General features: G+C 34.7%; 1 protein-coding gene across 16 annotated transcripts in view; it reads left to right on the top strand.

The window, feature by feature from the left end:
* Positions 1-25,250, top strand: part of ANKS1B (ankyrin repeat and sterile alpha motif domain containing 1B) — a 1,139,726-nt gene that overhangs the window by 724,647 nt on the left and 389,829 nt on the right. The window lies entirely within an intron of this gene.

Raw genomic sequence — 25,250 nt, 5'->3', positions numbered from 1 at the left:
TATATTATAGGTGGTTCATAGGTCTCTTAAGACTCTTTTAATGTATAAGTTTACTACATTTATTTTTGTTTCATTCCTTGAAATTTATTTGTTGATAAATAAAAGGTATCTCTCAAATAAAACTCCACATTTTTAAAATAATTAATTCCCTCTTTAAAGGCAGTGCCATATAATAATATCTGTGAAGGAAAGGGTGGAATCTGTCTTCACTGCTAAAATCCTAGCATCTAGCACACTGATGAGCCCTTTGAGGTCATCAGGAAATGTCTAAACTCATTTCCTTGAGTAGAAAATTCACTTACTCACTCATTCATTCACTAAGCAAATATTTATTGAACACTTGCTTTATGTTAGATAAATATATGTATTTATATGTTTATGCAATACAGGCATTAATTTCAAATGTAGCCTAGGTCTTTAAGAGGTTATAAATAAGAAATATTCCAATGAATAGATATATTCTGGTTACTCTTATCTTTGAAAAAAATTATTATATCATATAAGAGCCTGAAATAAATAATAAATGGAAAATCTGTCTTCTTACATTGGTTCCCCAGACATTCAGTGACTGAATAGAGGAAACTGAAAGAAAGAGGAGTAATTCATCTATTATGTGCTAAGTATCTATAATTATTATGTGCAAGGATTAAACATATTGAAGATATTTATAATTTATTCCAGGTATAAGATAAGCAACAAAAGCCAAAGGAAAAGTAAAATCTGAAGAACTAGGAAAACACATCAGAATTTGATGACAAGCTGTCTGAAAGATAAAAGATAGGAAAGAGCAAGGGTTAATTCCAAAATTTCTAGCTTTCAATACTAGAAGAGTGAAGTAGTATATGCAATTACTATGTAAAGTAACACATAAAAACCTTTCAAAATATTGCACCCCAATCTTATTTATTATATTGAATAATAAAAATAAGATGGAAAACTTTTTAATGATTTTTAAGAATAGAACTATTAGAATAATTTGGTGATCTTTTATGTAATAGTCACTATAATCTGTAGCCATAGAATTTAAGCAGATGCAATTTTATACACAGATGGTTTATGTCACACTTTAGTTTGGGTAAAATATATTTAAATACATTTTCCAATTATTTAAAATGTGATATTACAAGCACTCCTTTCTAGCATGCCTTGTGCAGTGGTTAATCTTTTGTTATTGGAAATGAGCCCATTTATATTTGTAAAATGCTAAAGAAAGAAATAATTATGCACCCAACTCTGGTTTTTAGGAACAGATTTTGTAACTTTAATAATGTATTGAATAGGACTGAACTTATCTTCCAGATAATACAAATTTGTTAATTAGAACAAGTCATAAATAATTGAATTGATGTACTGCCAACAGCTTAATGGCCTGGAGAAATAAATAGACTCTCACTAGATAATCTATATATCTTATTGATTTATTGAACCCCCCCAAAATATTTCAAAGGTTGTAGGAATATAATAGAAGGAAAATTTCAAGTCATTTTAGCATTTTTAACCATAAAATTCCTATCAAAGTTGATGGATGGTCCTCAAAATCAGAGTACCATCTCAAATATCTACTGTTGCTATGATCTTATTATATAACATTCTCTTTGCTCCCAATAGAACATGAGCCAATTTTTAAATATATAGAACAGTTAAAATTATAAATATCACCATCACTGAACTATATCATCTTTGTGAAAAAAGGCCAAAGTTTTAGTTCATTTTATTCATTTCTTCAAGACTTAACATACACTGGAGAGTCTTTTATATATTGTTTTCAAGCTCTTATTTTATTGTACATTAAAAGGAACATTGTACATTAAAAGACGGAGCTACACCTGGGTAGCTCAGTCAGTTAAGCATCTGCCTTCAGCTCAGGTCATGACCCCGGGGTCCTGGATCAAGCTCTGAGTCAGGGCTCTCTGCTCAACTTGAAGCCTGCTTCTCCCTCTCCCTCTGCCTGCTGCTCCCCCTGCTTGTTCTTTCTCTCTCTCTCTGTCAAATAAATAAATAAAATCTTTAAGAAAAAAATGAAAAAATAAAATAGAAAATTCAGAGATAATTTGTCCTGGTTTACATCCTCTGCATAGCTCTCCTACTCACGATCCTCTCAAGGCAAGGATAGCTCTGGGGCTCTGAGGAAAAGAGAATGAGGTCAGAAGTAGACCGAGGATTGAAAATAGTTTTGCAAATGGTTAAGTCCTGATTTGCATTCCCTCTGCCTGCCACTCCCCCTTTAATGCATTCCCCATTAAAAATTATTAAAAATAAAAATTAAAAATAAGTTCTTTTTTTTATCATTTAACTGTAGTTGACACACAATGTTACATTAGTTTTAGGTGTACAACATAGTGATTCAACTTCTCTATGTGTCATGCTATGTTCACCACAAATGTAGCTGCCATCTGTCACCATCCAGTGCCATTACATTACTGTACATATTTTAAAATGGCATAATACCCTAGGGCTCTTATGAGGAATCAAAGTCAATGGCCTCATTCTTTGTACATGCACAGTCTTAGTGATGCTACAGTGCACTGTGTGTCCCTGATCTCATTCTTACAGGATGGTTAGACCAAACATGTCAGGTCACAACTAAATGTTGGGCATGCTATTACTCCTTCTATGTGAAGGTTTTTTATTACAAATAGAGCCACTCTACTTTGTATCTGCTGAGCACTCTTCAGCCGTCCAATTTATAAAATATATGTGTAAAAAAGGATGTACCAGGTACTAAGCATAGTAGTTATATGAATTATTTCCATTTAACCACAGAACTATCCTGCGACATGAGCATAATTTTTAAACTTTATGTCCAAGAAAAGGAACCTAAAGCTTTAGGATGGCTCAGTAATTTGACTAAGATCACAAGCCAGTAAGTGGCAGAAGAGATTTAGGTTTGTCCAACTTTATTCTTCTGGTGATTCTCTTATAAGACAAATGTTTATTGAAGATACACTGTTTACAATGTTTTGCACTAAGTCTTGTTGGAATTAGAGATGAAATCTTGGAACCCTGAATCTTAACATTATTATTCTGTTGTCTACAGATGTTCCCCCTAATAATAACTTAAAATAGACAAAATAGGCATCATTCTCCATAATCTATAGGCCAGAAAGCATAATGTCACATAGCAAATGATTTTTAAAGTTTTTTTTAAAAATGTATTTGACAGAGAGAGAGAGATCACAAGTAAGCAGAGAGGCAGGCAGAGAGAGAAGGAGGAAGCAGGCTCCCCGTTGAGCAGGGAGCCCGATGCAGGGCTCGATCCCAGGACCCTGGGACCATGACACAAGCCGAAGGCAGGGCCTTAACCCACTGAGCCACCCAGGCACCCCAGCAAATGATTTTTAGAACTAGGATTGGAATATGGAACTCAGGTCCAAGAAACTTTTCTACTCTGAACTTGGGGCTCTAAATTGTTTGTTCTGGACATATTCTATGCTTGAGCTCAAATAGAGCTAAACTATAAATCCTATCTAATACCCTAGGCCAAACTCAAGTCTCACATCCTCCATGAATCCTTCCCCTCTCTCCGATATGATCTTCCATTTCTTTAATCTTCAGTGGTCTGATAAGGCACTGAGGTAGATTCTTAACTGTTTTGCTGATTAATGTATGTTTAGAGCCCCATGAAACTATAACCAGAAGATACACCTACTCATGTGTTTTATTTATCATGATGTTGAACACAGTGTTTACTACAAAGGTAAAAATGAAGTTCTTGTTTAATGAATGATCAAACCCCAAACAACAGGTGAATTCATATTCAAAAAATTAAAAACTGTTTTATATTCTTTAGAAAACACCCATTTACATTAGCAAAGTAGGGGCACAGGAAGACATTCTCTTAACATGGATAGAAGAGAATATGAATAAAGTTGGGATAAATTAAGCTCAAATAATATAGAGCATTGAAAGTCATCTAATGATGATAGTGTTAATAATTAATAACAATAGTCATAATAGTAATATACTAGCACATAGATTTACCATATGACAAGTAAAATTCTAAGTATTATTTAATCTCTCAATAATCCTATAGGATAAATACTCATTTTTTAGATTCTTCCAATTTTGTAAGTGAGGAACTGGACCTACGAGAGGTTTGCCTCATAGACACATAGGAGTTTGCTCCTTAACTCTTAACTTGGAAAAACTGTTAGAGGTCATGCTAAGTAAGCTGTTTCATGGCCCTAAACCATGCTCTAATTACAAAATGCTATTGAAATTGAGGGTAGAAAGAATGTACCATTTCATCCTACAATATATACCAAGTTAAAATAGATTAATTCTACTGAGATTGGCCATATATTCTTACTAAACTCATTTCTTGTTATCACATTTAGCTAATCCATAACATGCATTTAATTTAGAAGATCACTATTGTTCATACAAATGAACAGTGCAACCTAAGACTTATTATATTATTGCTAACCTCTTTCCTACATTATCTTTGTACTTGGTATTTTCTTGTCATGCTAAAGCATTATTTTTATTACCCTATAAAGTTCATAATTGATGGTTCAGAGGATTGGGAATGAATTGAAGAGATACCTGGGTTTGGATCTTCAACTGAGCTAGCATTTAACCTTGAGAGGATTTCATAAACTTTTTGTTCCTATTATTTTACTCCAAACATATTGAAAACTACAAAAATGTTGTTGTCATTGTTTTATTATACGAATGGTCCTAAGTTACAATGACAACAACATTTTTGTAGTTTTCAATATGTTTGGAGTGAACTATGAGTACATAGTCATTCTCAATTAAACCATGATTGATGTAATCCATAGCAGAAGGCCACCTTTGTCAAAACCAATAGAGAAGACAATGGAAGCTCAAAACAAAATACTATAGTTTAGTTTATCCAGAAAAGAAACAAAAATCCATGAAATAAAGAATACACATTGAGATTAAAAACATAGATACATTCATGTAAAATTTCAGGCTCTGAACCTAAAAACAGAAAGACAGGAATATTTTCACATATTAATACCACTGCAGTAGAATCTGGGCAGACTTTGCTAAATATTCATGGGAACTTAAAGATGTTATTTGACTGCCAGAAGAATCCAACACAGGGGTGCCTGGGTGGCTCAATCGGTTAAGCATCTGCCTTCGGCTCAGGTCATGATCCCAGGATCCTGAGATCGGGCCCCACATCGGACTCCCTGCTTGGCGGAGAGCCTGCTTCTCCCTCTCCCACTATCCCTGCTTGGTTCCCTCTCTCAGTCTCTCTTTCTCTCTCTGACAAATAAATAAATAAAAACCTAACATGTTGGAAATTTTATCTGTATATTATTTTTTAAAACAAAATAAATGGCAGCTATAGCAATGCAGTATCACAAAGCAGTTGTTTTTTTTCCTAATATCAGCTGGCTACATGAATGCTACTGAGATGACTTTGTAGTTTATCTTTAAAATTTTGTTTTAGAATCCAGAGGTATTGAGAAAAAGTCTTCCTTTACTGGCCACCAATTTTCTTAGATGAGCCAACAATTAATCAGTGCTTTATACAGAGAATAAAAAATTGTTCACAAGACCAAAAACAGAAAATGAAACTATTATTTTATGATGTACCTTGGATCTTAGCGCTCATCTTGGCTTAAGCAAAAGTGTATTTTCAAAATAGAAAATATTTTCATATTTGCAAAACTTATTGGGAATATATCCAAAATCCAAGAGAGATTCAAGTTTTAGGTTCAGCTTGCTCTGAGGACTCAGAAGAGTTTGTTAGAACCCAGGCCCTCTTCCTTTTCTCAGCTCTGTTCTCTATTTTGGCTCCTTTCTTAGGTTCCAAAGTGGCATGAATAAGATTGCCAACACAACCAAGTCTACATCTTCACAATTTTATGCCAGGGGGAAGGTGGATTAACACAAATGTCTTGTTTTGAGTTTAATTTTATTGACCTGAATTGGGTCATGCCGCCAGATGTATTAGTTACCTATTGTTGTATAATAAACTGCCACAAAATTTAGCTGCTTAAAACAACACACTTTTTTTTTTTTTTTCAAAGTGGTATTTCTGTGGTCAGGAATCTGGGCATGGCTTAACTGGGTTCTTCTTCACACTTTCTCACAAAACTTCAACCTAATATGTTGGCCAGAGCTGGGGATTTGACTGAAGAGGGATCCACTTTCAAGCTCACTGACATGATTATGGTCAAGATTCAGTTCCTTTTGGGCTGTTGAGCTGAGGGCCTCAGCTCCTAGATGGCTGTTGACCAGCGATTATCTTCAATTCCATGCCATGGGTCTCAACACAGCAACTTGTTTCATCAAAGCTATCAAGGGAGAGGGTTTCCTAGTAAGGTGGAAGTCAGAATTTTTGTAATCTAACCATAGACGTGACATCTCTGCAATGTTAAGGTATTCTATTGGTTAGAAGCAAGTTATTCCAAGAGGCAATTGCATAAAGCCATTAATACCAGGAAAAAATGAATGGTGGAGCCATATTACAAGCCACCTACCACATGTGGCCATCCCTGAAAATAGTGTACAAGAAACTGGGAGTGAGTGAGGTGGTAAGGACCCCAGGGAAAACTGGGGTCATTATTAGAAGTCAGTGGGTGCTACATGGTGAATACAGCTGTCCCTGACAAATTGCCTGGTTTAGCTCTGGGTTACATAGAAAACAGAAGAGAAAGCTCTTTTTCTACCTCCATGACTTTGTATCATTATGAATCTCAAGGTTTATTTTAAATTACGTAATTGTATGTTTGCATTATGAGATAAAGATGTTTTGGTCTGTTAATTCAACATTTCTAGGCCAGTTCTACTCTTTTCTTATTTTGTATTTATATTATAATTTTCAGCCAATGCCTCTATATGAAATAAATGAAAATTTCTATATGTGAGGTTGCTGAGATTGTCTTAAATGTGAAGGATTAGACACAGGCTTGAGGTTCAATTTCTCTCAAAACCCATCTCACTTTACCTAAAACAATTTTTGGTTGCTGGGGCAAAAAACAAATCTTTAACCCTGAATTTTCAGGATTTTAGTAGCAAATATAAATAAGTATTAACCTTGAGGTTAAAAATATTTGGGGAGAGGAGGCTTCTGTTTTATAGAAATCATAGATTTAACAGTTGACTTCATCAAGAAAGTAAACAGAGCTCCTTCAAAAAAGGTATTTATCCTACCCATGAGATTTCATAATAGTTAAAATTGCCAGGCTAAGAAGAGTAGATGAATTAAATGTCTCATCAGTTTTTATACTTAATCATAATTCATTTGTTAGTGAGTGATAGACATTGAATCTGACCCGTAGTTTCTTTGAGAAAATTATTTCAAAATCATGAATTTCATAGATTTTAGACAGTGCTTGACTGACTAAGCAAGTTGATTTTTTGAAATTTGTTTATGCCTGGATAGTCAATTATTGTTAATAATATTATCATATGTATTATGTTTATTGTAGATAAATACATATTATAGCTAATAATATCTAGCTAATGTATATTGTAACAGCAAATGTTTTTATTATTATTTTCACTAATATTTGTTCAGTTCATGCTATATGTGAATTACCATTCAAAGCACTTTTCATAATTATCAATTCCTTTAATTTTCAGGTTAATCACCTTTAAAAAAAAAAAAAAAGATCATGTATTCATTTTCTTTTCAACCACTTTGTAATGTATGCACAGAACACTTGGAATTTGGGTATGTCTTTCTGGCAACCAAAGAGATTTTTTGCCATCACTATCAATTAGACAAGGTCTTCTCTATGGGAAGAATCAACCTCTATCTAACTTCTTCTATATCTAACTTCTGCAGTTGGGGGATGGCAGGCAAATTTCCTTTCACAAGAAATTCACTTAGTCATTAAACCAAGGCTTACTTTGAAAGTTTCTAAGAGACTGAGGGTATCTGGAATCCCCTCTGCTTAGAGACTGTCCCTTAAAATATTTACTTGGGTCATTTTGTCTATTTTCTCTATAAGAGGGAGAGCCTTAAAGGTTTCTTGTGTCCCCCTATTCCAGTTTCCTCTCTGTATTATTCTGTCTCTCACATGGTTCCAGATGACGTTTGTGCAACAAAAATTTGATCGTATCTCTTTGCTCTTGGGAAAGAAAATAGTTGCTCTTTTTCTTGGCAAACAAGTTTCTTGATTACCTGTCTCCTGCATACCTATCTTGTCACATTTCCTGTGTCATTCCCCTCCTTAGGCAAGCATGTATAACTTTTGAAATTCCAACAGTAATTAATCATTTTGATCATTTTTTATTCAAACATCATTTTCTCTTATGTTATTTCCTCTGCCTGGAATGCTATTGTATTAGGATTCTTCAGAGAAACAGAATTAATAGAAAAAATAGATTAGATAGATAGATGATAGGTAGGTAGGCAGACAGACAGACACAGATATATAGAAAAAAGGAGATTTATTATAGGAACTGGGTCACATGATTATGGAAACTGAAAAATTCTACAATCTCCTTTCTGTAAATTGGAGAACCAGGAAAGCCAGTATGTAATTCAGTTCTAGTCCAAAGGCCCAGGACTTTCAGGGTCTGTCTGTGTAAGTCCTGGTCTAAGTCCAAAGGCCCAACAACCCAGAGTGCCAAGGTCAGAGTGCAGGAAGGGATAGACCACTTTCTTCTGACTTTTTATTCTAATAGATCCTCAACAAATTGGGATAATGTCCACACATGTTGATGAGGGTGATCTTTATTCAGTCTACAGATTCAAATACTAATCTCCTCCAGAAACACTCTGACAGCCATACCCAGAAATAATTGTTTCATCAGCTCCCTGAGGATCCCTTAGCCCAAATTGACACACAAAATTAACCATCAGAACCATCTTCCTTTTATTTGCTGCTCAAACTCCTGCTAAATCTTCAAATCACAAATCAAATGAACTCTTCCATAAGCTCTCTACCCAAGCCAAATTAAGCATCCTTTCTTTCCTTCTACATTTTATATATCTTATACACATCCATTATAGCATTCATCACCTGCATGGTAATTTTCTCCCCACTAGCTTCTAAGATCTTTGAGAGCAGTACAGTTTCCTTTTCCTCCCTGGGCCTAATACAATGACTGGCACGCAGGAGGCCTCAATGACTTCATGCTGTAATTAGCTTCTTAAAGAAGATTCTAACATTTGCCAGAAGCCTTAAAAGAAGGAAAAAAGAGAATGAAATCAACGGAATTACTATTTTTTTCCAATCAGGTATGGCCTATATATATGTATTTTTTGTTGTCTGCCAGAAGATTTTAGCATTTTAAGCTTAAATTTCACTTCCTATTTTAGATCATACCCCAGCGCATAAGTTGTCAGATCGGTTTTGTAAAGGCTGGTATTTCTTAAGTGCTTCAAGAAGTTTTTAGTTCAAAATAAAATTTAAGGCCTTAGGGAAAATTTAATCTGAGCTCCTGTCTTCCCTTAGCATTTAAATTAAACACCAAAGCATGATATTGGAGTATTTTCGTATTCAAATCTTGGCTTTATGATCCAGAACTCTGTTGACCTACAACATTCCATGATTCTTGAAATGACTAATCCTTTTCCTTCTTCTGTTGCCTGCCACCTTTGTTTTGCATTCATATCTTTGTATTTCAGAATGGTTGTCATTTTATCAGTGGAAGAAATATCATTCTTATTGCATTATCTCTGTTTCTGCTAATTTTCATTGTCAATTTTTCTCCATAAAGAAATAGATATGAAGTGTAAGATTCTCAGCTCAGAGGACATTTAGGATTGGAAAAATGAGATAATGATAATTCTTGGTTAAAAACAGAATTATTTGTCAGGATCCTTCTTACACTATCCTATGGGAGTGAGCACTGTTCACTTCTAGCTCCTACACCTGTAATACGGGATATAAAAGACTGGAAAGCAGCCTCATATAGACTCCAACACTACAGTTCTTAGTTGAATGTATAATTTCTCTCCCAAATGTGGGCATCATTTTCTTCAGAAGTTCAGCGGGGCTTTTTTACCAGTCTCTTCAAAAATGACCAATCTTTACTTGACATATGTTGGAATAAATAAATAGTGTCTTTGTTGATCACAAAGCCGGGAATCAGAATTATCCTTTCTTACCATTCCTTGTTCTACCTTTCTTCTCTTTTCACCTTTTGATGCATGTGATGACCTGGCTGTTGGTGTATGTTAGATAAGACAAAGACCCTAATGACATCATAGGTTTGGGGAATCTAATCACCTTACAGTGCAATGGGCTTTCCTCAGTTATTTGGGCAGACTGTTCACTCCCAAAACAAAGAGGACTATGTGAGGAAAAGCACTGATGGCTCAGGACCAGTCCCTTTGATGGAGAGACGGAGTGAAAAACACAAGTGTATATTCCACCAGCAGTACGATATCCCTATCATTTCATTAGCTCTTTATAGTCCACACTGACTTTTCACACATGTTATTTCATTTCTGCTTCAAACAAAACCATAAAATAGGTGGGGTGAAATGTCCCTCTCCCCTTCCCAATGAAGAGCTAAGCCCCAGAAACTTGCCCAAGAAGAACAGCACTCTCTTGACTGTTCCATGGTTTTTCTCAAAAATAGAAACAACAGACATTTACACAACGGAGAGGAGACAAGATGCAAACCGAGGCCGACTGGCTCCAGGACCAGGGCTCTTCATCACCCCGCTGCCTCCCGCTATCGAGGCAGTGTCTTCCTGGACACACAGTACAAGCATCCATGCTTTGCAGAACAGACAGGCTAGGCCCCCAAGGAAGTTGCCATCCCTTAGAAGTGCAGAAAAACCCTTTGTTAGAGTGAAATAGAAATATCAGAGTGATAGGATTTACCCTTCTTTCACCTTTCACTATTCCCTTCTACTTTTTCTCGTTGCTTTGCACTTCAGAAGCCAGAATTTGTGAATGCAAGATGAAGGGTGGAAAGGAGAATAAACAGGGAAAACTGGGAAACCCTTTTAAAACAAACTTGCTGGGATGGATTTGGGTGAATATTCTCCCTCCTGAAAAGCGCAAGCTTCCAATCCTGTGCATCTGGAAAAGAGAAGCAGGATAGAGTAGCAGCTAAGAGCTTAGGCTTTGGAGGCAGGCTACCAGGGTTCTAGTCTAATTGGACAGCTCTGAAAAGGTATGACCTTTCGGTATTTGCTTTTTCCTTCTCTGTAAGAGCAGATGATAACCATAGTTCTTCCTGGGGTTATCCTGAGCCAATATGTGTAGACCATTTAGAACCTGACCCCAGTAAATGTGTTTGCTTTCTTACATAGTGAGATATTTTAAAGCCCTGACACATCATTAATAAATAATTAACAAATTAATAAATAATTAAATATTAGCTCCCTTCCTTTATATGTGGTTTAGACTGCTGGAAAGACAATCTTTGAAAAGTATGTGCTGTATGTCAGTTACCTTGGTGCTAGAATAAACAGGCATTTATTACATTTTTAAGGCTTTCTTTTATTTCTTTCTTTCTTTCCTTCCTTCCTTCCTTCCCTCTTTCTTTCACTTTTGCCAGGAGGCTCTCCTTCATCCATCCTTCCTCCATGCCATTTGACTACTTAACAAATTTGATAACTGCAACCTCTACCAAATTCTTTTCCCCACCTTATCTGTTTTATCAGTTCCTCTGAGTAGCACCTATTGAAGCAGATCGTGGGTAGGTTTTTCTTTTGCTTGTGGAAGCTATAGTCATTTAAGGGATTTTTCTAATTCATCTCTCCTCTCCCTATGGTCACAATAAGAAGTCATGTTTCTAAGTTTTAATTCTTCTCATATCAAATGACATCCTCTAAGTGGTAAATCAGTTTCTCCACTAGCCTGTAAAGTGCATAAGTGCAGGGCTGTTCAAAGCTATATCCCCACTGCCTAGCAAAATGCTTGGAACAAGAGGTACTTGGTAATAATTGTGGAAGAAATCAGTCAATGCTGAAAGAATTAATAAAGTATAGAAAGAAGTATCCCCTCCCCAATTAACTAGAACCTAATTAAGAGATGTCTGAATTAATCAGAATATCAAATGCTTTCTACTTTTAAAGAGAAATTTAACTTCAGAAGCCCAAACTGATATCATGTATTAATTTAATACTATATCCTGGGGTAAGCACACATTCATCTCGGTCTCCTAGACCTTTCATCACTACGCAATATACAGTGAGAACAGTTAAGAACATGTAAAAATTAAACTAGTACTTTACCCTCCCAGTATCACTATTCCATTACAGTATAGAAGCGATCAGCCTTTAAATTTTCTGCCTCACATTTTCTTTTACTAGACTCAGACTGTCTCACTCCCTCACTGCATTCCAGTCTGTCAGAATTTCACCTATTCAGAGAGGCATTCTCTGACAATTCTACCTGTAAGGAACTTCCCTCCCCATTATTCTTTATTTCCTTTCCCTACTTTATTAGTTTAACTTTTTTTTTAATATTTTATTTATTTATTTGACAGAAATCACAAGTAGGCGGAGAGGCAGGCAGAGAGAGAGAGAGAGAGAGAGAGCAGGAAGCAGGCTCCCTGCTGAGCAGAGAGCCCGATGCGGGACTCGATCTCAGAACTCTGGGATCATGACCTGAGCCGAAGGCAGAGGCTTTAACCCGCTGAGCCACCCAGGTGCCCCTTAGTTTAACTTTTTAAGCTAAATTTATTTACAACAAACTGCACAAACTGCACAAATTTAAAGACTACGGCTTGATGTACGACAAGCGGTTGTACATTGAAACCTTCATCACAATAAAATAAATGCGTCTTCCCCCAAAATTTCCTATCACTTCTTAATTCCTCCCATCCCCCCTTCTCCCGCTCCCAGGTAGCCACTGATCTGTTTTCTATCACTAGAGATAAGTTTGCCTTCTCTAGAATTGTATGTAAATGGACTCATACAGAATGTAGTCTTTTGGGGGAAGTCTGGTTTCTTTTACTCTGCAAAATTATTTTGATATTCAACCACGTGTTGCATTTATCAACTGTTTGTTCCATTCTATTGCTGAGTAATATTCTATTGTAAGAATATGCAACAATTTATTTATTCAGTTGATGATGACTATTTAGGCTGTTTTGAGTTGTTGGCTAAGTTTCTGTAGCATATACCTTCATTTCTCTTGGGTGGCTACCCAGAAGTGGAATGGCTGGGCCATGTAGTAGATGTATATTTGACTTTTTGAGAAATTATCAAACTATTTCCCAAAGAAGTCATAGCATTTTACATTTATATCAACAGTGTCTGAGAGGCCCATCGATCCAAATCATTGTCAACTTTTGGTGTGATCAGCCTTCTTAATTTTAGACATTCTAGTAAGTGGTATTGCATTATGGTTTTAATCTCCATTTTCCTAATGTCTAATGTTGTTGAACGTCTTTCTGTTTGCTTCTTCAACATCTGTATAGCTTCTCTGGTGAAGTGTTTGTTCAAATATTTTGCCCATTTAAAAAATGATCTTTTATTGGTGAATTTTGAGAGTTCTTAATATATTTGCAATACAGTCTGTTACCAGGTATGATTTGCAAATGTTTTCTTCCAGTCCGCTGTTTTGTCTTTTCATTCTCTTAACAATGATTTTAAAGGAACAGAATTTTAAAATTTTGATTAGTTTTAATGATCATTTTCTCTTTTAGAATTGTGCTTTTGGTGCCTAACCCAAGTTCAGGATTTTCCTAATTTTCTTATATTTTTTCTTCTAGAAGTTTCATGATTTTACATTTAGGCCTATGATACATTTTAAGCTAATTTTTAAAAAGATTTTATTTATTTATTTGACAGAGAAAGAGGGATCACAAGTAGGCAGAGAAGCAGGCAGAGAGAGAGGAGGAAGCAAGCTCCCCACTGAGCAGAGAGCCCAATGGAGGGCTCGATCCCAGGACCCTGAGATCATGACCTGAGCCGAAGGCAGGGGCTTTAACCCACTGAGCCACCCAGGCGCCCCTAAGCTAATTTTTATATATGGTGTGAAATATGGATTGAAATCCATTTTTTGTATATGTACATTCTCAGTTACTCCTGCATCATTCATTAAAAAGTCTCTCCTCTCTCCACAGAATTATCTTTTACTTTGATCAAAAGTCAGTTGATTCTCTGTGTGTCAATCTGTTTCTAAATCATCTATTCTGTTCCAGTGACCTGTTTATCTATCTTAACATTAATACCCCATAGTCCCCATGACCCTAGCGACCCTAGCTTTAAGATAAGTAAAGTCAAGTAAATACCTTCTCCAGCTTTTTTCTTCAAAGTTATTTTGATTATTCTTGGTCCTTTGTGTTTCCATATGAATTTTATGAGAAGCTTGACAATTTACACACACATACATGCACACACACAAAGTCTCCTGGAATTTTGATTGGGACTACATTAAATCTACAGATAAATTTGGAAAGAACTGACATCTTAACACTGTTGAGTCCTCCAATCCATGAATACAGTGTATCTTTCCATTTATTTAGATCTTAAATGATGTTTTCCAGAGACGTGTTGTAATTTTAAATATATAGGTCCAGAATATCTTTTGACAGATTTATTCCTTAATATGATTTTTTTTTAATTTCAACTTCTATATGTTTATTGATGGTATATACAAATACAATTGATTTTTGTACATTGTTTTCTGCAACCTTGATAAAATTATTTATCCTGCTAGCTTTTATATGGATCTCTTAGGATTTTATACATAGATAATCATATCATATGTTAACAGAAAAGTCTTCCTTTCTAATTTGGATGGATTTTATTTCTTTTTCCAGATTATTGTGCTGGTTAGAATCCCCAGTACAGTATTAGATAAAAGAGGTATTAGTGGACTTCCTTGTCTTTTTTCCTGATCTTAGCAGGAAAGCATCTGTCTTTTACAATTAAGTGCAACGCTAGCTGTCGGTCGTTTATAGATGCCTTTTATCAGGTTTGAGAAATTCCTTTCTCATTGGTTGAGTTTTTATGAGCAATAGTTGTGGGCTTTTGTCAAATGATTTTTTTTTAATGCGTCTACTAAGATGATCGTGTGACTTTTTTTTTACTAGTTAATATGGTGAGATACATTAATTGTTTTTTTTAATATTAAAAAATGACATATTATTGGGATAAATCTAACTTGGTCATGTTGTGTTATCTTTTATGTGTTATTGAATATTATTTCCCAACATTTTGTTAAGAATTTCTACATCTGTATCCATGACAAATATTGGTCTATAGTTTTCTTTTCTCAAAATATCATTGTTTGACTTTGGTATCAGAGTAATTATGAATGCATAAAATGGGCTGGCTAGTATTCTCTTCAATATTCTGGAAGAGTTTGTGCAGAATTGTTATTATTTCTTCTTCATATGTTTGGTAGAATACACCATTAAAGTCATTGATGAGGCCTGGAGTGTTCTTTGTGAAAGGTATTAACCATAAATAAAATGCCTTTAATAGGTAAGAGATATTCAATTATGAAGTTATTCAGGAGAGAGCTTTGATTGTGTCTTTCAATAAATTTGTCTATTTCACCTTAGCTGTTGCATTTATTGACACAAAGTTATTAAAAATATTTTATTATCCTTTTTAGGTGTCTGCAGACTTTGTAGGACTGTGACTTTTCTCATTCTTGATATTGGTAAATGGTGTATTCTCCTCTTTTTTCTCTGGTTAACCTGACTAGTTGTCTTATCAATTATTGATGATCATAAATAAAAGCTTTTAGTTTTATTGATTTTTCTTCATTGATTTTTCTTTATTGACATTTCATTATTTTCTTCTCTAATCTTTATTTCCTCCTTTCTGCTTACTTTTGGTTTTATTTTTTCTCTTTTTCACATTTCTTAAGGTGGATGCGGAGATTATTGATTTGACATTTTCTTTATTTCTATTATGAACGTTTAATGCTTTAAATTTCTCTCTACATATTTCTTTAACTACATCTTACAAATTTTAATATAGTGTATTTTTATTTTTATTCAGTTCAAAATATTTTCTAAGTATATGAGGTTTGTTTTTTTGTTTTGTTTTTTTTGGTAAGTGACTGTTTTAATAACAGCAAAGGGAACTTACAGTTGGAGTTTGACTTGAGTGGTAGCAAGATGAATGGATCCGTGTGCCCACTTTCCAAATTTTAAACCTTATAAAGAGGCCTTAACCAGGCTTAGTCACATATACAATGTGAATGTTTTCAACATCATATTATATCTCAAGTTTATGTCTTTGGAGCAGTCTGTGGAAGCCACAAGGCAAATGAAACCCACATTCCAATGATGGGGCAGGGAGCAAAGACCCTCTAGGTGCTCAGGTCTTTTTTTTTTTTAATTATTTTATTTTATTATTATTATTTTGTGTGTGTTTGTGTGTGTTCCAAAATTCATTATCTATGCACCTCACCCAGTGCTCCATGCAATATGTGCCTTCTAAAAACACAAACAAATGAGAGAAATCTTGAATGGAAAAGATTATGAGGATATGGAACAGTGATGACTGGTTCTTTACAGTAATTAAATCAATTGCCATTGGTTGGGTAGACACACTGGAAGTGTTTTAAAGAATTATGGAAGGAGAGAGAGTTGATACGTTATTTTCAAATAATCTAGAAAAGTATATGTTTGATAGACATGGAAATATATATAGTAACTATTAAAAGAGAAATATCACAGAATCTAGAAGTTAAAAAGAGAAAAATAGAATGAATAGGAACGTCACCAGATCAACAAAATTTGAAAAATTAAAAAAAGGTTTATGAGGAAACAACAATGTACATAAATATAAATAGAAAGTATGATGGAATGATTAAAATCAAACATAACTGTCACTATCCTAAATTGTATTTGTCCATTAAAATGCAAACCACTGGGGCACCTGGGTGGCCCAGTTGGTTAAGCGTCCAGCTCTTGATTTGGACTCAGGTCAAGATCTCAGGGTCCTAGGATTGAGCCCATCTGGGGCTCTGCCCTCAGCAGGGAGTCTGCTTCAGGATTTTCTCTCTCCCTTTATCCCTTTCCCTGGTCACTTGTTCTCACTCTCTCTCTAAAATAAATAAATAAGTCTTTTTAAAAAATTACAAACCACTGGACTATAGTTTTTTTTAATTCCAGATTAAAACATAATTACAGTTATAGACTATTCATAACAGACACATTTTTTTAAAGTGACAATTTTAAAAGTTAAAAATAATGGGTAGACACCAAAAACAATTCATAAAGGTAAAAACTGACAAATTGTACTTCATCAAAATTAAAAACTTAAGCTCTGCAGGAAACTGTGATATATCCATATCATGGAATGTTACTCTAAAACAAAAAGCAATGATCTATTCATAGATCATTCAGAATAACTTGTATGGATTTCAAGAAAATTACACTGAATGAAAAAAAAAGCCAATCCCACAGGTTACATGCTCTATGACTCCATGTATATAACATTCTTGAAGTGACAAATTGATAGAGATGGAGAACAGATTAGTAGTTGCCAGAGGTTAAGAAGCTGGGGCGGGGTGGGGGGGAGATGGCTATGGCTATGAAAGGGTTACAGGAGGGACCCTTATGATGGTACTGTCTTTATTTTGGACTGTGGTGATGGTCACACAATCTACATGTGTGATAAAATTGTGTAGAACTAAACACATAGGCACACACAAATGAGTGCATGCAAAACTGGTGAAATCTGAATAAGATCAATGGATTTTATAAATGCCATTTGCCTGATTGTGATATTGTACTGTAGCTATACAAGATGTCAGAGTGGCGAAAATTGAGTAAAGCCTTCTTAATAGCGTGTGAAGCTATGATTATCTCAACATAAAAAGTTTTTAAAAAGAAAATGGAGGGATATCTAGAGATATCAGTCAGAAAAGTGAGAAAAGAATGGTATATCCACATTGTGGACTACTATGTAGCTATTTATAAGATTAAATTATAGCTTATCACTTAATTAGTGAAATTTCCATAAGGCTTTGTTGAATGAGGAAAGTAAGGTTCAGAAAAATAAGAGTAATATGATTCTATTTTTATGAAACAAAGCCTACAATTAGTGTGTGTATTTGTACGTGTGTGTGTGTGATAGATTTCACAATGGATTAATATATGTAAAGATACACACTAGTTTAACATGAATTAACTTGAGGGAAGGATGGATAACACAGATGGTATGGAGTAACTAGGGGAAGGCATAACCAAGGATGATGGAAAAGAAAGAAAAAATAGAGCACTAAAATACCAATATATAAAGCAATAAATTATATGTATATGCAATTGTGTGTTTTGTGTTCTCATAATTTTTTAAGAATTATTTTTTTGTTATTCAATAAGTGAAAATTTATTGAGACATAATTTACATATTATTCAATCCACCCACTTAAAGTACACAATTCAGGAGTTTTTAGTATATTCACAACGTTGTGCAACTATCCCCAGACAATTTAAAAACATTTTTATCACCTCAAAAAAAATGTCACATCTATTAACTATCACTCCTCTTTTTCACCCAGTACTCCTTCTCTAGCCCTAAGCAACCACTAATCTACTTTCTGTCTCTATAAATTTGTCTATTCTAGATACTGCATATAAATGGAATCATATAATTCATGGTATTTTTTTGACTGGCTGCTTTCATTTAACATAATATTTTCAAGGTTTAGTTATAATTTAACATGTATGAGCTCTTCATTTCTCTTTATTGCTAAATAATATCCCATTATATAGATATAATTCATGGTATTTACCTACTCAAATGTACAGTCTTGCTCATGTACAGTCATCCTGATATGACAGTGGTTATAGGAGAATTTTCTATTTTTCTTTCCCTAATCTTCCTGTTAATCTCTCTGCCCCCTTTGGTCTCACACCTGGATATTAGGCTCCACTAATTGCAAGCTTATTACACTCTTATTTTTGAAAGTTAAGATAGGAGTTGTTCCAGAGTCTGGTCCAATTAAATTTGGTTAGGAGTACTTCTTGAGGCCAGTATTTGAAGTTTGTTCTGATCCCAGGAGAGCATTTCTTAACTGTCTCTTCTTGATTCTCCAAAACCAGCGGCCCTACTGTTTAGCCTGTAGTCCTAGTCTCCTTTTAATTGCTCACCACAAAAATCTCCATTGTTTTTAACAATGCCCTTAGGCTTGAACTTCTTCATACTGTTTCAAATAAAGTCAATTTCTTGGAGAGAGCCTTAGAGCTCTCTTGCACTTAAGGACTGACCTATTTATGGACTGACATATTATGACTAGTTCCCTTTGGCAGAATCTTTGAGTCACTGTTCTGGGCAATGGGCAAGGGTGGTAGCCTCGGGTCTTCTCATCCTCTCAGCTCTTGCCTTTCTGGGCCTGGAAACTCAGCTCTTCTAAGCAAGCTGGGTTGAGAGTAATCAGGACCCCAATATTCCTACTCTGTCGCAACTGGGATGGAACATATGAAATGGGGGCAGGGAAGACAAAAGGAGCCCATGACCTCTCAGGCACACTCATCAGGAAGTTAACCTCTGAGACTTGGAGTCAGATGGAATTAGAAATGTTGCCGGCAGTGTTGCCTGGGTAGCTTAGTCGCTTAAGAGTCTGTCTGACTCTTGATCTCAGGGTCGTGAGTTAAAGCCCTGCATTGGAGCCTACTTAAAAACATTTTTTTTTTAAACTAATTAATTAAAAAAAATAAAAGAAGAAAAGAAATGCTGCTGGCCTTTTTTGATAAGGTATCATATCCTTTGGAGGGGTGCTGATACTGATGCAATTTGCAGATACTTTAAAAGGTTGTTTTATTATACGATATTCAGCAGTTATATCTGTTTCGTGGAGAATCATGTCCATGGAACTTTTCACATTGCCATTCTGAAAGTGGCATCCCCAGATTTTTTTTTTTTTCCTAAAGACTGTGCCAAAGAAAATTCCTGGTTTCATCACATACTCTGAGTTTGTTTTCCTTATCTGAAATGGGGTTCATAATCCATATCACACTGCCTAGGACATAGTATCTCTGAATAACTATTAATTTATGTTTTCCCTCCATTTATCTCACTCTCGGGATTTAGAGAAGTTCTAGTTGAATAAAGGTGTCTGCCCAATAATGTACTGTTATGCTTGAAAAATTTTAAGACTCCAATAAAGTATTTCAAGTAATATTTGTGGTGAGAAATGGACTTAACCACTATAAAAATGTGATCTTCAGACTTGAATCAGGATTCTTTTAGACGTTTGACTCATGAGAAAATAGTTTTAACAAAACCGCAAACAATTTGACTCAAGATCTATACAAAGATTTCTAGTGATTGGTAACTAGTATTGTCTCCAACCTATATTTTTTTTAAAAAAAATTGAAGTATAGTGACACGGTGTTACATTAATTTCAGGTGCACACCATAGTTATTTGACAACTCTGTATGTTATGCTATGCTCACAAGTGCAGCTACCATTTGTCACCATATGACACTATTACAATATCATTGATATAATACCCTATAGGTCCATTCATGCTGTCACAAATGGCAAGATCTCATTCCTCCTTATGGCTGGGTAATATTCCATACCACTTATATGCCACATCTTCTTTATCCATTCATCTATGAGTAGTCATTGGGGTTGCTTTCATATCTTCGTTTTTGTAGGTAGTGCTGCGGTAAACACAGCAGTGCATATATCTTTCTAAATTAGTAATTTTATTTTATTTGAATAGGTGCCCAGTAGTGGAATTACTGGATCTTATGGTAATTCTATTTTTAATTTTCTGAGACAACTTTATATTGTTTTTCACAGTGACTATACCAATTTACATTCCCACCAACAGTGTATGAGGGTTCTTTTTCCTCCATGTTTTTGCCAACACTTGTTATTTCTTGTCTTTTTGATACAAGCCATTCAAAAGTTGTGAGGTGATATCCCATTGTGGTTTTAATTTGCATTTTCCTGATTGGTGGTATTAAGCATCTTTTTATGTGTCTATGGCCAACTGTATGGCTTCTTTGGAAAGATGTCATTCAGGTCCTCTGCATATTTTTAAAACAGATTTTTTTTAGTGTTGAATTGTTTAAGTTCTTTATATATTTTTATATTAACCCTTATTAATATACCATTTGCAAGTATCTTCTTTCATTCACTAAGTTGCCTTTTGTTTTGTGTATGGTTTCCTTTGCTGTGCAAAATCTTTATTTTAGCATAGTCCCAATAGTTTATTTTCGTTTTTGTTTCACTTCCCTAAGGAGACACATCTAGAAAAACTTTGCTAAAGCAAATACCAAAGAGATTACTGACCGTATTTTCTTCTAGGAGTTTTATGGTCTTATGCCTCAAATTTAGGTCTTTAATCCATTTAAAGTTTATTTTTGTGTATGGTATAATAAAGTAATCCAGTTTCATTCTTCCACACGTAGTGTAGGAGAAAAGGAACATGTTACAACTCAAGTGCCGTAAACACTTGAGTTTTCCCAGCACCCATTTGTTGAAGAGACTATCTTTTCCCCATTGTATATTCTTGCCTTCTTCTTGTAGAATAATCGATCATATAATTGTAGGTCTATTTCTAAGCTTTCTATTCTGTTCCATTGATCTGTGTGTCTGTTTTTGTGCCCGTCCCATGTTGTTTTGATTATGATAACTTTGTAGTACATCTTGAAATCTGGGATTGTGATACCTCCATCTATGTTCTTTTTTCTCAAGATTTCTTTGGCTATTCAGGTCTTGTGTGATTCCATACAAATTTTTTTATTATTCGTTCTAGTTCTGTGAAAAATGTTGTTGGTATTTTGATTGCATTAAATCTGTAGATTACTTTGTGTAATATGGACATTTTAACAATATTAATTCTTTTAATCTATGAGTATGGAATATCTTTCCATTTGTTTTTGTCATCTTCGATTTCTTTCATCAGTGTTCTATAGTGTTCAGAGTATATATCTTTCACTTCCTTGACTAAGTTTATTCCTAGGTATTTTATTCTTTCTGGTGTAATTGTAAATGAAATTGCTTTCTTAATTTCTCTTTCAGAGCAGAGAAATTCTTTGTTGTTAGTATAGAAATGCTACTGATTTGTGGGTATTAATTCTGTATCTTGCAACTTTACTGAATTCATTTATCACTTCTAATGGATTTTTGGTGGAGTCTTTAAGGTTTTTATATGTATAGTCTCATGTCACCTGAAAATGGTGATAGATTTACTTCTTCCTTACCAGTTAGATGCTTTGTTCCTTTTTCTTGTCTGAGTACTGCAACTAGGACTCCCAGTACTATGTTCAATAAAAGTAGTGAGAGTGGATGTTCTTATTTAATTTCTGATCTTATGGGAAAAGCTCTCAGTTTTTCACAATTGAGTATGATGTTAGCTGTGGGTTTGTCATATATGGACTTTATTATGTTGAGCTATATGTTCCCTCTAACCCCACTTTGTTCAGAGTTTATTTTATTGTGAATAGATGTTGTATTTGCCAAGTGCTTTTTCTGCATCTATTGAGATGATCATATTAATTTTGTTAATGTGGTATATCATGTTGATTGGTTTATGGAAATTGAACCATCATTGTGTCCCAGAATACATTCACTTGATCATGGTGAATGATCCTTTTAATATATTGCTGAATTCAGTTTGCCGATATTTTGTTGAGGATGTGTACCTCTATGTTCATCAAGATATTAGCCTGTATGCAAGCTATGTTTTCATAAAGCAGTCTGGACCTTGAAATAATTCTTCTCTCTCTCTTTCTCTCTCTCTATTAAGAAATGAAAATCCTATCAAAACCATTTCCAGTGTCATTAGTTCATTCAATTAACAAAGATGATTTGATACCTAGGCTGTGTGTGTGTGGCAGTACTTGATCCCTGATATGTATCTTAAGAGACGAAATGGGATTTTAGGATTTTAAGATTTTAGCATATGCCTTACCAAGCTAAAACATTATTATTATGTTTGTACAATCTTTTTGTAGCCTATCCACCTGCTCATAGTTCATAATGATCGGGAGGAACAGTGTGGATATGATCCTAGGAAAGGCTGTATTTGATATTTACCTTTTTTTTTTTTTTTTTTTTTTTTTTGATATTTACCTTTAATTTCACCTTATACCAGCTTTAGAGCTGGCCAAGAACAAACAGTGTCTTGATTTCAACTTCTCATACAAGTAATGTTGAGCAGCCAGAGCCCCTTAAAACTGACTCCTTAACTGCTGCAAACTTTTTGACCTTCTTGAAAGATCTAGAACCAATCAGAAATAAATCTTAATTAAGTGAAAAGGAGGATGAGGATATTAAAGATCCAGACCTAAAAATTTTATATAAAAACCTACCTATCATTTTTTAAATAAAAATTCAGAGACTTCAGATAGAAATTTTTTAATGAAATGTTAAATCTGAAGCTAGAATTTTATGTTGTTTGGATTATGAAATGAAAATTATTTGGTTTAGCAGGCACATCCTGAATCCTTACCACAAGCAGTATTAGCAAGACATAGTTCCACAAGTCTTATACACAAATAACTATAGTATTAGACAGAAAATATTTATTTGTCCTAATAGAAGGTAAAAAAAAATGCCATTTAAAACAGTTAAAGAAAGCATTTATTCCTGTTAGGAGGGATTACAAAAAACTAAAGGAAATGTCATCTGTTCCAAAGCCAAAGAAGGGGCAGAAATGTGGGGACATAACAAAACCAACCCAAGTATGTTACAGTATGCATTTAGAGACCAGCCAGAAATCCCACGTGACTGGAGTGTCAGGGAAAAATAAATAAATGTAGATGATTTGTAAAAGATCATGGAGACCCCAAAATCTCATTAGGAGGAGATGGGAGTTTATTTTGAAGCCAACTGAAAACCATGGAGGGGTTTTGAAACAAGGCATAAAAACCAAACTGTCCTAGAGAGGTTAGTCTGACACCCATGTATAAAATGGATTTTAAAATATCAGAGATAGGAAAAGCAATATAGATACTATCGTTGCATCCAGCCATGTGGGCCTAGATGTCTTATGAGATGACAGAATCAAAGTGGATGGCCATTCCACAAACATGAAAAAGGAAGTAGAATCCAGGGAATGGATACAAAACACCCTGGTAAGGTTGGACTAGAACCTGGGGTTGCATGTCAGGCAGTGAAAGAGCGAGTCCAAGATGTTTTAAAGATTCATGTCTGTGTGCCAGGGAGGCTGCCAAAGTTCTTAAAAAGAGAAAGATAAGGTTTGGAGAAAGAAGAAAAATAATGTTTCATTTATTTAATAAATGTTTATTGAGCACTTTTTATGTGCCAGGTACTGTTCTGGGGGGATGGGAGTTATCTTTGATTTTTAAAACACTTTATGTAGAAAAGACACTGTTCCTAGTCTGTGTAACCTCAAAGGCAGAGCTGGAACAAGTGAGTAGGAGTCAGGTAGGAAGTAAAATATCTAATAAGTGGAGTCTTCCTGATAAGTAGTAAGAGCTGCGTTCTAGGCAGTATTCAAGCATAAATTCAGTGATAAACATCTCGGCACCCTATGATAAGGGATTTCTGCCTTAAGAGACAGGTTAGACTAACCCTTCTTCAAGTTATCTCCCAATCTTAAGAGTCTATTCTTTCTTATGATTTAGTCCTATGGTCTATTATTTTTTCTATGGGTTCTATTATTAATCTCTGGTTTCTCTGAATTATTAAATAAATTACCCAATCTGTCTGCCATTCAGTAAAACTCACACATTTGCATCTGTTATTCTTGAATTATTTTTGGTTAGGGCTCTTCTTCTTTATTAAAAATCGCTACCCAGTAACGTTACCTTTATAGCTAATTTAGAATGCTAACCCTGGTAGACTGGGTTATAAATATCAGAGGGGAAAAGGATTTCTTGTGCCTAATAATATTTTTGTTTAGAAGAAGCCCTGCAATTGAGAAATGAATTATCTTGACTTCAAGACTGCGATGCAGTTTCTGTATTTTGCAGTAATTCCGAAGGGGGAAAAAAAATATTTCAGAGAGGTTCATTTTCATACAGCATGTTAAAGGAAGAGAATAATTATTCTCCAAACCCTGCAAAGCTTTAGATCGGAAACATTTATCTGTGCTGCAGTTAGAAAAGAAGAAAGGAAAGAGAAGAAAAGGAGAGGAAAAAGGAAACCTGTAGTGAGCTCCGCTATAAGCTATAGTTAAAGCTTTGCATTTCCTGGTGTCTTTTGAAACGTAAAATTCCACAACAAATAGCCCTGTAACGTATAACCAGTATGAAGATTCAATTGAGATTTAAGCACTTTGGTTTGCTTTTGAATCTTGCTATTTTCTGCATTTGTTTTGACTGCTCTCATCATTCAGGATTGACGCTTGGATGGGTGTGTAGGAGGAAGCAGCAGCAGCAGGCTTCCAGCTTGCAGACAAAAAAAAAAAAAAAAATCTGCCTTATCTGATGGCTATTATTGAAAATGCGAGGT

Source organism: Mustela lutreola, chromosome 8, assembly GCF_030435805.1.
Source record: "Mustela lutreola isolate mMusLut2 chromosome 8, mMusLut2.pri, whole genome shotgun sequence".
NCBI classification, from domain to species: Eukaryota; Metazoa; Chordata; class Mammalia; order Carnivora; family Mustelidae; genus Mustela; species Mustela lutreola.
Note: the sequence above shows the minus strand (reverse complement) of the source record. Positions and strands in the feature narration are given on the sequence as shown.